At 48.5% G+C, this 15,635-nt stretch overlaps 1 protein-coding gene across 1 annotated transcript in view; it reads right to left on the reverse strand.

Annotated features, from left to right (window-relative positions):
* Positions 1-15,635, reverse strand: part of LOC144132741 (uncharacterized) — a 646,537-nt gene that overhangs the window by 579,110 nt on the left and 51,792 nt on the right. The gene's annotated exons all lie outside the window — the stretch shown is intronic.

A 15,635-nucleotide genomic window follows, 5' to 3' on the forward strand; every position in this document is an offset into this window, starting at 1 on the left:
CTTCCCAGCGATTTCATGTCGCACATTACGAGGAGGGATGTATATCCTTGCAACGCAATATCACCATTTGCTTCACCGTAGAGAGTGTTCTAGGTCTGCGACACGGGGAAGGGCACTTGAGGCAGGATGAAGAGCTGGTGTAATGACGGTGTTTGCTCTTGGATTTTACGAATTATGCGTGCTTGGGTGACGCTAAGAAGTGGGTGGGTGAACGATGCATAGTATACGATACACTTAAGCAACCAAGAGCTACAACAACAAAAAAAGGCAACTCTATCATCTCTGCAAGGCACCTGGAGATGTTTCTAGCTGGTATTCTTATCCACCTATACAAGCTACTGGCGACTGCGTGGATGGCCACCTGCCACAATTCAAGAAGACAAAAACGTCGGTAGAGACACTTAGCACTGCTTACGTGTGAGAAAGTTAACCTATCATTTTTCCTTCCATGGCTCGCTGCGTTAAATTAACATAAGCTGAACCCTTTTCCTTAGTTAGCCTCCACGTTTCCGGAAGCGGGCAGAGTGGGTCAGGAAACAAACGCGGGTTAGTGGCATCCTAGTCGAAATCAAGAGGAAGAAATTGGGCAGGGCATGTAATGCGAAGGCAAGGTAACCGCTGGTCCTTAAGGTAAGGGTGACGGAGTGGATTCCAAGAGAAGGCAAGCGTAGCAGGGCGCAGCAGAAGGTTAGGTGGCCGGATGAGATTAGGAAGTTTGCAGGCATAGGGTGGGCGCAGCTTGCACAGGACAGGGTTAATTGGAGAAACATGGGAGAAGCCTTTGCGTGTTGTGCTGGATTCAATGGCGCATAAGCATCTAAGGCTATAGTGCGCCAAGCTCAAGGAATAAGGAATTTTTTTCTGCAGATGTTTACAAAGATAAAAAAAATGTGGCGGTGTAGAAAGCTTGAAAAGGTATATCCTTCTACCTAGAATTCAGAGCAAAAACAAGATTTATAAATGGCTAGCATTAAAAGTTGCAAAGGAGGCCGGGTAACCCCATCAGCCGTCCTTGGCTGGACAGGATCTAGAGGCCTCCAACCAATGAAAACAAAAGCAACCTCAGCCCTTTTCTCCGGAATGAGAAAGTGGTTGAGCTGTACCAAAATACAAACAGACCAGTGGGTAAAAAATTTTAGAGCCTCTTGAGAAGTCCGGTTTCTTTGAGAAAGCTAAAAGCACATGATATATCAATAACTGCACCATCTCCTTAAAGCAGTGCAGGATGAAAAAGAATGCATTCGGTATAGAATTTAGTAAAGTACTTTTGCTTTAGTTTTTCTAGTTTCGCACAAGAAAATAAAATGTGGTTAATCGTAACTTCGTCTCTGCATTCTTTGCCCTGCAGTGGGCGTGGTCAGGCTGATGATGATGATGATGAGTCGCCGTGGGGTGCGACGTGATGTAACCCGACACCACGCAGCTGGCGAATTACCCGTGCGTTGCTCGCAGCCGCCGCCGCACCACTTCTGATTCTACTTAATATTGATACATCCCTGGGATCCTGTCGCAGTGGTGCAGCGGTTAAGCGATGCCCTACTGCCCCGCGATGACAGGTGCTGCCAGCGGTGGCACTCGTGCGACCCAGGTTGTCCTGAGCAATCTCGCGCGACCAACATTAATTAAGACGCCACCTGCCAGGTTACATGAGGACGCCATCTTTTATAAGCACCATCGTGTGTCGACCCCCCCCCCCCCCTCCCACACAAACACACGGGTTTTCGTTTAATGGGGCGAGTAAGGCGTGCACCTCGAAGCAACAAAAAAATTACGGATGCGAGACAAAGGGAAGACAAGGAAGGTTGAAAGTAATCAGACGGAGATTTTGTGAATTTCTACCACCTGACGTTAAAGAGCCTCGGATGGTAGAAATTTCCGGAGCCCTTCACTGTGGCGTCCCTCATAGCCTGAGTCGCTTTGGGACGTTACACCCTCACAAACCATCCATAAACCATGAACAAGCGAGAGGCATCGAAATTCTTGAGCTCATAATTTCGCCTCATGATTAGCTTCTTGATTTATGTAACGACGCACTATTCTATTCTGTGCGGCGGTCCTGAATGTGGGCGGGGCTCCTCTAAACAAGTTTAACTAAACTGTATCTGGCTGTACAAGAACGGAGCGAGTGCAGGATAAGACCACGCGCTAATGATGCCGCAAACGCGTGATCGAGCTCTACAGAGAACGCATACCGCAAAGCTTGACAACCTACGCATTGCAAAACGAAGAGCCAAATGTTCGATATGGTCGAACATAAAAAAGCTGATTACGTTTACCGCGTTGTGATTGGTCAGCGGAGCAACGCAGGTCGCTGCGGACCATGGCCCATCATTCCCAGCTTGTTTTTTTAGTTAACTTGTATCCTACTATACAGGGTGTTTCACCTAAGACGTTACACAATTTCACGCTACCTGAATACCAACAACTGGTGGCAGCGGTGGGATGCTGCTACCTGAATCCCAACAGGCCACAGCGCCGAGGACAACCGCGGTTTCGAAATTCTAAAAACTGACTGATATTACTTACGGTGGGCTACACTCCTCTCGATAAATAACGAGCCTGAAATTAATTGTTAAAAAGTGTACTATTCAATATTAATTAAACAGCCTGCTAGTTAGCACGTCTCCGCTGTACTCTGATGTACCACACCACCGGCAGTGGTATGCCGAAAAATGCGTTCTTCTAACTCAAAAAGCTTGTATTTAAAAAATTGTGTAAAGTCTTAGGTGAAACACATCCTGTATATTGTCCGCGTTTGTCTGTTCCTTTAATTCTTGTGTGATAGCTGTGTATGGGTTCGCGTTTGGGATGACAGATACCTAGTTTTGGTTGTTCGCGTATGAACCGCCGCGTGATATTCGCCTGCGACCGCTTAATAGTTTATAATTGATCATTTTCTGTCACGCTGTTTCGGCGCCGGTTATAACAACAGGACGATGGCTGTGACGCAAAGCTGGCCTTTAAGTCACGTGAAGAAGAAAAAAAACTGCAATATAAACGCTGATACGTGGAACATAACCAGCAGTCTTATACCGGAGGTTGGAGACAGGAGCAGAATGCCTCGATTCACTTCGATTCCGTCTTTTGTCAATCATCCTACTAGACATCAACGTACAGCCCGGGTCTAGTCAATTACCATGTTCTATGGCAAAATCGGAGCCTGCATCAACAGCAAAATAATCAAATAAACAAACAATAATAGCCGTATTATTGTACTCCAATATGCCGACCTGAGCCTGCACTGAGTGCCCACAGCGTGTCGCCGCGTCTTCAGTACCTCAAAGCCTCTACACCCCCACCGCTCCAACACAATGCGGATAAGTACTTACATAATTAGGCGACTAAAAGAGCCGTTTTATCGCTATTATCTCTTGCGCTCGTAATGCACTCTTCGCCGGCGGCTCGAGCACAGATGAGGGCGCCCGCGAAACGAGCTGCGTATTGGGAACAGAGCAAATCGCGCGGATCCGCATAATGGGAATGGATGGAGGGAGGTCGATGAGAAGAAAAATAAGCGCGAAGAGAAAGAAAAGAAAGAACGCGATGAAACGGCCTACCTTATGGCGAAACGGCGCCTCGACAAACGACTTGCGCGGCAGCAGACGCGACGCAAGCTGCAGACGACGTGGTTGCCTATGCAGACGACATATTGTGCGCGAGCAGACGATTTCGCGAGCGCTGGCTGGGCGACGGCGGCGATGAAAGCAGACGAAAATGAGCTCCGATGCGGTGTCCTCTCCAGACGATGTAGGCGAAACTCTGGAACAACGTATTCCTTTCTTCCATATTTCTTTTTCCGATACCTTTCTGCGCCTACATTCAAGGAGCGTGGTATCCGTGGGGACGGAGCGGGCTCACGTCTTGCGAGCGAGTAGAAACGCAGCGCGTAGGGAAAGGAGTTAAAACCGCCCGAAGCGTTCATGTGTCTTCCTCAGTTCGTTTACGAATTTTCGACCTTGCCTGAGGTCCGGGCAAACGTTTGCGCAGAATGACAAACGACAAGAACCATAAAAACATAAAAAAGAAAGTAAACGAAACACGCTGACGTCAGGACCTCCGTCACTTCCTGCCGAGATCGACCTATCAGGAGGTGCGGAAATTGCCCGGACGGAAATTGGGTATACCGGTCCTTTTGAAAGCATTAGCGTCGGTCAGCGACTGGACAGCTCACGTAAAAAAACGAAGAGCATATTTTTTTACGTTGTATTACGCCATATTATACTGCCGAATGCTGCTGGATGAGCATAAGACGAGGACAACTGAGTGTGGAGTGCGCCTAGCTTCTTGACGAAGCACAGCGTCTTCTCTGCTGCGCGTTTTTCCGGTATTTGTTGCGATATATATGCGATGCTTGTATTGTGCGCAGCGATGTGAGTGCACATGAACTGCGGGAGGAACTCGACGAAAAAGAGCAACGCCACTACAATGCAATGAATTTTAAAGCGCTAAAACGGTTTTGGTTTATGGGGGTTTAATGTCCCAAAACGACTTACGCTATTAGGGACGCCGTAGTGGAGGGCTCTGGAAATTTTGACCAACTGGGGTTCTTTAACGTGCACTGACATCGCACAGAATTTCGCTTCCATCGAAATTCGATCGCCGCGGCCGGGATCGAACCCGCGTCTTTCGGGTCACCAGCCGGGCGCCATAAACACTGAGCCACCTCGGCGACCGAAGCCGCTGAAATGGAAGGAGTGGTAATGCATGGCAAAACCATGATGGTGGAGTCAGGATTATTCGATCGCCTGGTGTTGCTTAAAATAGGCACCGAAATCTCAGAATGCCCAAATTTCTCCTCTCACCCTACCTTCACAACGCGTTCACTGTGTCCATAAAGGGTGCATGTCGGAATTATGGGTCACTCTCAATTGAACTGGCTTGTTCTAGTAACGTTGATCTGAGTCATGTATTTCTTCTACTTTCTTTTTGACCAAATAATGGGGTTCGGCATGGTTTTCTATTGCAAAATATCTCGATCTTTTTGAAGGGGAGGCGACCACCCCTAAATCCGCACCTGCCTATGCACGTGAATTGTATGCATATGTGTTTTTAGTTCCCAGCATAAACTCTAAACAAATAAACTGTTTTAATGCGTAAGCATTGTATCGCTATGTAGGCGGTTTCGGCATGGACTAGATAATCTCGGTTCTATAACGGAGGAACTGGTTGGTATACCGTAAAAAGAATGGTATCCTCGAATAGAGCATCGAAAGAGGATGTGCAAGTTACAAAGTGGTTAAGGTGGGTTAATTGGGTAATTAATTAGAGCGAAAAATGACCAAAAAGTGGGCGGGGCCGGAGCAAAAGTGGCGCCAAATTTGAAAACACGGAAATGGGTGGAGTTAGAGCATGGCGCCAAATTTGAAAAAGCGAAAATGTGGACGGGGCGAAGGGTGGCGCCAAATTTGAAAACGAAGCGTGGCGCCTAGTTTGAATACTCAAGATGGGCAATGATGGAACTTGATTAATCTAGGCAAAGAGGGGCGAGGAGGCGTCAATGCTTACGCGTTCCTCCAATGCGGGTGCCCCAGCGATCTCATAATTTTTTATATTCTGTGCTCTTCTGCCTCCTGCTTCCATTTCCTAGTGCGCTAGCACTAAATGCCTCGCTAGCGAAGAAGCCGTCTTGTCTGCGGGTGAAGCCTTGGAGTAACTCGGGTAAACTCGGAAGAGCGTCGGGCCAGCTGCAGCCAATGGGAGGAGGGCGTCTCGCGTGCAGCTACAGCCGAGTGGAGATACGCGTTTGTCGCGTGCATATACCAGAAAGGAGAGGCGAAGGATGAATTCGCCGGATGATCGAACGTGCAGCGCAGCGAACGGTAAATACCGGTAAATAGAATTTCGCGCTTTTTCGACCACTTTCTCGTTCACTAACGCTCATGGTGCAATTTTTTAGTGCGCTAGCACTATATAGAGTCGGATACAACTCAAGAAAGAAGCAGCAGGCACGCCTCAAAGGAGACCTCCAGCCAATGGCGTCGACCGATTTTCATGACGCCGCGGTTATTCCCCATTCATCTGCCACGTACACCCCGCGATTCCCGCTACAGTCGGCTACCAGTAAAGAAAAAAAGCGGCCCCTTCAAAGGGCCCCCTTCCAACCAATGGCGTCGGCCGGTTCGCATTAACCTGCTAGCGTGAGTAGCGGAAATGCAGGGAGGGTGCTTTTCCCTTTGATCTGCCGCCCCCCGCATTGTCACGCAAGCAGGCTCATGAGAATCAGTCGGCGCCATTGGCTGGAAGGGGTTCCTTTGACGGGGAAAAGCCGCCTTTTTTTTTCTTGACAGATCAAAGGGGATCGGTCAAGGGGGAGAATCTGTTGACGCCATTGGCTGGAGCGGTGCCTTTGAGGGGTATTTGCCGCTTTGTTATCACACGACGTGATAGCGTGCGGCGATATCCATCACCGCTCCGTGTGCGCATGCGCTTGGGGGGGCTTCACGAGAATTTGGCTTGCGAATTCTGGCCGCCTGGCGTCACGTTCTCTCCCAAGTTATTTTCCCTCCGGCAGGTGGGCCACCTAGGTCACGTGGCCTTGTGACGTCATCACAACCTGTCCACCGGATTGTGAGCAAGCTGCCCACCATGGCAGGTGGCAATTAAATTGATGATTGGTCGCTCGGGAATAGCAACCTTTGTCTCACAAGTTCAACCAGTGGCAGCACCAGCCATTGCAGGGCAGTGGCGCATCGTATAACCGCCGCACTACTGCGCCAGCTATGTATGATGACTCCCAGCGATGTTGGAATGTAAACTGCAGAATGATCCCAACATCGGCGGAACCAAAGTGAAAACCGAAGTGCTAGCTCACCTAATTCGCATTTGGCGTAACCACGCTAAATCGTCCGCCATTCTTTTTTTTCTCCGCTCAAAGCAGCCAGTGTTGTCAACCTTTGCTTCAAATGTAGTGCACAGGTGGCACGTTATACCGGTAAATTCCAAGGATATATGTTTGCACTTTTACAAGTCAGAGGGCGCTGAGTAACAAAATGTAGACTTTTGAGCCACTCTCCCATACATACCAATGTTAAAAAATTTTACATTTAAATCGAATCGAAAACGAGGGCTGCATTGGATGCAACACGTAACGCACACAAAACCACACACACGCGTGCGTACCTAATATTTCCGTATATCTCCAATCATTTCGTTCGTTTTAGGGAGCGCTCAAGATAGCCACCTCGATTATTTTGGTGGTGATCCAAAGTCATTGTGAAACGCTGACCCAGCAATCAAGTTAGCACACAAACACATCGAACCAACAAAGCACGCATGATCGTCTATTACAGTGGGAGCATGTATTTACATCCGCCGTGAAGAGTTTGTGGAACAAAATATCATAGAAAGTAATTAATTTCAGGGATCACCGTATTTCCACCCATCCTCGAATTGATATAGCCGGCCTGAATGTGACTGTGCGAATTATTCAGTGTGTCATTAAATGTCAAGCAGTGCGCAGCACATGCAAATAGATTAAATTTCTTCGCCAAAGTCACCCACATCCAGCAAACCAATGACTGAAGCTGTACATAATAACTGCCTTACTCAACTGACGTGACCAAGTGGTTCAGATTACCACGTGAGTGCTTACGCGGGTCAGAACAACGCATTGGCATATATGTTACACCTTAGCAGTGATGGAATTTTTTTTTCATGTTTGAAGAGCCCCGAAATCGCATAACGATATAAACGCTTGAAAAGCAAATAGATGTGCGTGCGATTTGCCACTGCTTAGAGGAGTTAACCACTTAGCACGATGGAGATCCGACGCTTCCCCGATACGCCATTCATTAAATATAATCGGACGTCTCAAGTTGCACAACTTGTCACAAGCAGAAGAGCCATATGGCTGTAATGTACTCACCTGGAGACAAGATCCCGCGCAATGAAGCAGATACAAACTCCACGACCACTAGATGCGAGCTCCGTAAAAACCACTGACAGACGGCGATATTCCTTCCCTCGATGTCATGCAGACGACCAACCACGCAGCTCTGCCAACAGACGAATACCTTTTCGGAAAGGCGCCACGGGAACGTATGCGCAAGCGACACCGGCTTTGTCGCAGACACCTAGCCATGGCTACCGCCAACAATGAGGCGGCAAGTTCCTTTTTTCTTTGATCTTCATTCCCCTGTACTGTGCAGAAAGCAGACCGAAGGCAAGATGCTGCCGATCAAAAAGAACGCCGACAAAGTACAGAACTCTGATGAACTCCACAGAATTCAGAAGCCGAAAAGTGAGGAGAGCAGTCAGTTTCCCTAATTTGTCCATTCGCGGGAGCAGCAGTGTTGAGTCCCAATGCCGCGGCGGCGTCCTTTGAAGTGCAGGGCGCCAAAGACATTCCCTCAAAGAGTTTCAAAAGCGGCAGCCGCGATCGGGTATTAATCGTTTCCCTGACCAGGAGCCCGCATATTCGGTGGTCAACACCCTTCACGTGTCGGCAAACAGCAAAAGGGTTTCGTCGGCCGACTTCTGGCGCTTCTTTTCCCGAAACGCAAATGAACGGACGTTACCCTCGGTTAAAGCTGGCACGTCGTTGTTCATCTCTGCGAGGAGAAGTGCCAAGTGCACTGTATTTTGTTGCTGTTGTTGCCTCCGAGGCAATGGCACATAACCACGTTGGGGGACTGCCCAGAGTCTGGTGCAGATCCAAACAGGAGAAAACTTCATCCAGACTTATCTCAAGCAGCTCATCAATAAAAATCGATGAGTCTGTGAAAGTGAAATAACGAATTCTGAGAGATTTTGAGGAGACTGGAATGGAAATCGATCGAGCTGAGGTGAGGGTAAAAATCAATAATTTGAAAAGTAATAATAAATAATTTTTGAGGTTAAGGAAAACAAGTGTTAACACAAAAATCTCCCGTTCTCGATAATATGCTTGTGGAGAAGTTCACACACCAACTTAAGGGCACGCCCTTTGACAGTTGTACCGAAGGACGGGCGTATAGTCAACGGCAGTCCTAATCGAGCGAGCGAGATGTGCAAATAGTTAATTCTCTGCCGTGCAAACCACCGACAGGAGAGGATGCAATGATCAAAGGATTCAAGGTCCCCGCATGACACACGAAGATTCGACGGTGTGAACCCAGAACGTCATAAACAATGACTGAGACGAGGAATCCTGCAGCGCAGTGGTGCCATGAAAACCTCACATTACCTTGAGGTGCACATGAACGGATGCCCCATGGGAAATTTCAAGTGCTCGTAGTGCGCTGAAAAAGATGGGCTCATGGCTCAGGTTGTGATATAGCTGGAAACGTTAAAAACGTTTTCTGTTCGCCTAGCGTGAGCACTCCGCCCGATGATGATGACCTAAGGCTTAGCATACCCACGGCGGGGGATTGGCCAGGGTCCATTGCTGATACAAACGCACTCATGAACAAGGAGTGGAGTAATTGTATAATTTTCTATCCTAGACTCGAATTTGGATTAAAAATGATCATAAAAAAGGAAATGGAAAAATTGCTGATGGCTAGCTCTGTTAGGCCAAAATATATACGTAGCGAAAGCGCAGCGACTTCTGCATCGGAGGAGTCATTCACTAGATGCGCGTTTATTCATGGCTAAAGCTTGAGCCGTCGTGGCGGAGTGGTAGCGTCTCCGACACAAACGCCAAAGGCTCTGGTTCGATTCCGATTCTTCGGCACATGTTTATTTTTTTATTCAGTGAGTGTGCGGAGGGTGGCTCCCATAGATGCCGCCACCGAATACGTTGGTTAGCGGTTAAGCGTAGGCTCTCCGGCGCAAAGCGCGCGCTGCACGGCGAGGTCACGTCGGCCAAAGCAAGACCTGAGCAGCTTCGGCCAACACCACCTAGAAGTCTAGGTGGTGTTGCTTCGGCGCACTCTGACCGCACTGGCGAAGACTTGGAGCACGTCGTGCCGAGTGCGCCAGCCGCCGCCGGCCAGACCGGTTCGGCTCCGCGGCGAGGCGCGCGTTGTGACGTCATGTGCCTCCTCGGAGCACCGCCTCGGGGAAATCGCAAGTTCGCGGCCAGCAAAGCTTTCGCTTTGAAAGCAGTGAATTCTCTCCACCCCGCGGCAGTGCCCGCACTTCGTCGTGGCAATAATCCGTGCTTTCGCACTGATTCGAATGTAGTAAACATTTTAAAGCGAAATCTTTACTGCACTAGCGGCGCAGATTTCGCCGTAGGCTGCAATTTGACCTTCATTCGACCGGAGCTACGCCGCCGCCGGCTTGGCGCATGCGCTCACCGCAGCTGGGTCGCCGTCTGACCGCGTGACTCGCCGCGCTGGCCTAGTTAGTGCGGGCTTATCCCATCGGAACCAGGCAGAGTCTGATCATCCAGCCGACAGAGCGAGCCGTGCACTAGCCATGGAGAGAACAAGAATGAAACTGGAAAAGCTAGGGAGGTGCCGAAACTGCAAAGATAAGGAGCGATGTACCACAGCTCAGCGACTCTGCTTATCTGTCAACAATTCTTTTGCAACTGTGATTAACCAAGCTTAACCACAGCATAATTAAAGCTACTCTTGTATATCCATGCTTAGACATAGTTAAGTGTCAGCCATTTTTTTTACGTGGTCATAGTGGGCACAGAAAACGATCTCTGCCTATGCCGCGGAGGGCTGCTCCCCATGAAATGAGGTTGTCGTTTGCATTAAAATACGTCATCGCATAGCAAGTGCACATAACCCATCGTCATCGCCATTCATTGTCGTGACTCTTGTGAACCTTGATCCCCTTCATAAAGAGCTGACCACGCAACTCGCACCACATCCCGTAAGCGCCCTGATCAAGTGGGAGTCGAAATACTTGTTTGCGTATAGTACTCTGACAGAGCATCGAAGTGGGGAAATAGAATCAGAAATGAGATTAATGCACTGTGCATTCTAAATGAAGGGTAATGAACGAAATTTACAAACCACGGTGCGTTATATCAAGCACTGTTAATTTGAAAGAAATAATAATAATATTGTCAGTGATGACACTGATATAATACCCCTGTCAAACCGGCACCGCAAAGGCCTTTGAGAATCAGGTCCTTGTATCCAAAGGCTTAAGGAGTGCAGCTACAGGCACGAATGTTGCGCCTTTGCCGCTAAGAGCCTTGGAGGCGAAGGCGCCATTCCGAGACCTTTGGAGCGCAAAGGCGCGGCCTTCGAGAACCTGCGATGGCAGTGCCATCCAAAGTCAAAAAGTAAAAGCAATGAAAAAAAAAGCAGATGAAGCCAACAATGTTTGAAAACATCTTTTAAAATTACAAAAGTTTGTCTAGCTTTGCTTTTTGTACTGTTTATATTTTATGCCCAGATTTTAAGTCAGCAAAGTGTTGCAGCAACACCGAGTGCCCCTGGTGGCAAAGGCAATACACAAAACCTGCTGCTGCTGATGACAGCAGCTGTTGCAGTTCTTTCAAGCAAGCAATTAGAATGAAAAAAAAATGACAGTGGCTAATTAGCTCGGCTATGCCAGGATATATGTAGCGAAAGCAAGTGTGGAACTGCCCGCTTGGCCTTGTTCACATATTCCACAACGTATGAAGCACAGGCATAAACGTCCAGTATGACCTGTAGGTCCATGTTTGGTTTCAGCACCGAGGCTATCCAAGGATTGGAGGGTTCGCGTCACTCCTACGCCTGTTCTCTAGGCGAACGGTACGTTGTTCTTCGGCTTCTTGAGCTTGCTGAAGTCTCTTGGTCGCATTTCATCGTTCATCACGGGCCATCTTCAGCGAAGCAGGACTCAGGTCTCTCCTCCGGCTGCTGTCGCGGCTGCTAGCAGTCGAGACACCGGACGTTAAACGTGCCTGTCTCGCGGCGGCGTTTAGCCAGTCGTTCGGCGTGCAGTTCGTCTGTTTCCTTGGCGATTCGTTTCCTCTTCATCTCGTTCCGCGGTCGATACCAGGCCTCCTCCAGCTTAACAGAATTTTCTCCATCCATACTTTCGTCTCTATTGTGACTGCGGCGCAGGCCAGCTCTCCTTTTCAATCCTGTGACATCTTATCACGCATGCGACGCAGCTGTCGAAGCGAGCGGAGGCGAGATCAACGACGAGGAAGGCCCGTTTCACATGCTGCGACTGGACCGAAAATATCCGGTGTAGTCGGTGAGGCCGCAGTGCGATTTTCGGTCACTGCTTTCACATGCAACACCGACACAACGAATTCGGTCGGAGGAACAGGCAAGGTTCCTTGATGTTTGCATAGGCAACCCATTATTAAACGCGACAGAAGCATCACGCAGAATGTGTTGATGATTTTATGACCAGCGTATTTTTAGATGCAAGGCATTATTCCGTATGCTTTCATTAGAATAAACAGTCTTGCTTCCACCGCGATAACAGCTCCCACGTGAACGCACGTCTCACGCCGTCTCGACGCTCCCCATTGGTCAGTCGCAGTGCGAACACAGCAACGCTGCGACTGAATACCAACCGGACGGAACTCGATCGCAAGCCGTCCGCGACTAGACCGACGGCCCTCCCCAGTCGCAGACCGACCGAATTCGCAGTGTCGCAGGCGAAAATTGCATGCATGTGAAACGGGCCGAACGCAGTGTCACGTCCTACCAAACGGCGGCGAGCGGCGCGGTGTGACGTCATGCCAGATTGCGCGACGAGCGCGCGAAGCACAGTAACCTTCCGCGGCGAGGCGCGCGTTGTGACGTCACGTGCCTCGATGGAGTACCGAAAGGGCGAAATCACGAGTTTGCGGCCAATAAAGCTTTCGCTTTAACATTGTCTGAGCTCAACGAATGAACAGAATTCCCCACTTTAATTTTAAAACACTCACTTCAGCCAGCTAGAGCACAGCAGCGAGTGCTAAGCCTCGACGACTGTTTCACCTTTGGGCTGCACCGTGTAGCAGCGTCGCTGCTCGTTTAAGGGCACAGGGTAAGGTAAAATTAGAAAAAAATCGTTTTTTTTTCTTTTGGAATTTTAGAAGTTCAATTCTTTCTACACATGTTCCATGATCGCACTTTCCTCAGAAAGCCATATTTACGGCTGAAAAACGCTTTTTCCGGAACCAAGTAGTGAGCGGCCACGCCCCCTTTCAGGATTAACGTCAATTTTTTCAACCAAAAAGTCCACCACCTGATTTCAAAACTTGTCTAAAATCAGCTACATATAAAAAATTGTCTGGCAACTATTGTACAGCTCCTCTTTTTTAGCCAAGACAATCCTGAGACGCTTTGCACGTTTTTTCCACGTTTCTGCAACCTTCATGCAGCTGCGTCCGAGTGCTATCCCTTTCGATCAGTATTGTAAATTGTGCCGGTGTTGGTTGCTGCTGATAAGTTGAGATGCCCAGGGCAAAGAAGGCCTTAGCCTCAGGCGTGAATTTCACGGCAACCGCTACGCTCATCGTGAAAAAGCAAAAGGATGTCCACGACCGAATGAGATCCCGAACGCCGAACGCGCCAGCTCCTCGACATCGAAGCTTTCAAGATTTTCTCTGTGCTTCCAGGAAGAGGATGTGCTACAGAGCAGCAGCCAATATGCCTTAATGGACATGGACGGCATTTGTGCCGCAATTACACAGATTTGTGTGTGCAGAGAGTGCGGTGGAAGTGTTGAGCTCATCGAAATTGTGACAAAACGGGTAGGTGTTGCAAGCGTTTACAGTTTGAACTGTGAAGTGTGTAGTGCCGCACAACGATCTGAGACGTCGAAGAAAACTACTTCTGGCCTCTATGAAGCCAACCTCAGGTTAGTGTATGCCTTGAGGTCCATTGGTAAGGGAATGGCTGCAGGAAATATACTCTGTGCTATGCTATATGCCAACCTTCCTAAGCCGCCGACAAAGTTTGCGAAATACAATCAAGAGCTTCTAGGTCACATCGAAGCTGCTGCTCAGGAGTCGATGAAAAGGGCAGCTGACGAAGCTGTGCAGCTCAATGAGGGGGATAAAGACATCGCAGTTGCTCTTGATGGAAGCTGGCAGAAGCGAGGCCATACTTCCAATAACGGCATATTCTCTGCGACCAGTGTAGACTCTGGGAAAGTGCTGGATGTAGAGGTTTTGTCGAAACGTTGTCCAAAGTGCAGCATCAAGGGTACAAACAGTGACCCCTCCATAGAGAGGTGTGCCAAAGCAACTACCAAGGCACCAGCGGTGGAATGGAAGTCGCAGGAGCACTGAAAATTTTCGGCAGGAGTGAGGAGCTTCACGGCGTTCGATACGCCAAATACCTTGGGGATGGTGACAGCAAGGCTTTTATGGCTGTGAAGGCACAAATGCCATATGGTGATTCCGTTGAAATATCCAAGGTTGAGTGCATAGGGCACGTGCAAAAAAGGATGGGCACAAGGTTACGAAGGCTAAAAAAAGGAAACAAAGCAGGAAAACTCTCTGATGGAAAGAGCCTCTCGGGCCGAGGCCGACTGACTGATGCAGTAATAGACAAGCTCCAGACGTACTATGGTTTGGCCATCAGAAGAAATGTAGGAAACCTGGATGAAATGCGAAAGGCCGTTTGGGCAACCTTCTTCCACTTATCGGCCACAGACGATGACCCATGCCATGGACTTTGCCCAAAGGGACCTGATACGTGGTGTGCCTTCAACAGAAGTCAGTCAGAGGGCAAGCCATTTTTCCACAAGGAGAGTTTGCCTGCATCTGTCTTGGAGGCTATCAAACCCATTTATAGGGAGCTATCGAAGGCTGAGCTCCTAGAGAAGTGCCTGCATGGGCGAACTCAAAATGCAAATGAGTCGTTCAACCATGTTGTTTGGGAACGCGCGCCAAAGAATGTGTTTGTTAGGCTTCGGACCCTACGGATGGCAACACTGGATGCTGTTCTTTCATTTAATGATGGTAGCGTCGCACGGGCCAACGTTTTGAAGGCGTGTGGATTGAACCCAGGGAGCAACACCATCAAGTGGCTGAGGGAAGCTGACCATAAGCGCATGTACTTTGCAGACCGAGCAACACGACAGCTTACAAAAGAGGCCCGACAGTCAAAACGACAAGCCGAAAAGCGAAAAAATGACGGCGACAGTGACTACGAAGCAGGGGGCTATTAAACCAATTACTATGGAGGCGTTTCTGCGAATAAAAAATGGTTTTTCACATCTTTTTTCTCTTTACGCTCTATCTCAAAACAGTGTTTTTTCTTACAAAGGTACCATCATTTCCAATGCCTTTCAAGACAGACGGCTGATTTTTTTTTGCAATCATCTACATAAGTGTTGCCAACTACTGAACTAGAATTAAGCAATTTCACTGAGCAGTTATTCTGTTATGAATTTTGAAATGCGCAAAGAAAGGCCAGATTTGTGTACTACTGGAAAAAATTTTATTAAAAATCGAATTTTCAACACATTTCAAATATTCTAGTTCAGTAAAAAGAGCACAAAATTTGGCAAACAATGATATATGTATTATTAGGCTACTGTTATTATTTAGTGAGAAACATGTACCTCAACATGGCCTAAAATGCATGGGAAGTATAGGGCTTACCCTGTGCCCTTAAGCTTTCGCTCCTTTGGTGAAAAAAGGTGCCTTTGCTGGAAAGGCCTTCGAGGAATGCCGTGTGACAGGAGTATAGGGGTATTAGACTATTCACTACGCCTGTATCATGAAATTATATGCGGCTGGCATGACGAAAGCTGTAATTTTCAGTGACGACACAGCTCGGAACGATACCGAAAGCGGATGGTGCCAT

The sequence above is a fragment of the Amblyomma americanum genome, chromosome 5 (assembly GCF_052857255.1).
Source record: "Amblyomma americanum isolate KBUSLIRL-KWMA chromosome 5, ASM5285725v1, whole genome shotgun sequence".
NCBI classification, from domain to species: Eukaryota; Metazoa; Arthropoda; class Arachnida; order Ixodida; family Ixodidae; genus Amblyomma; species Amblyomma americanum.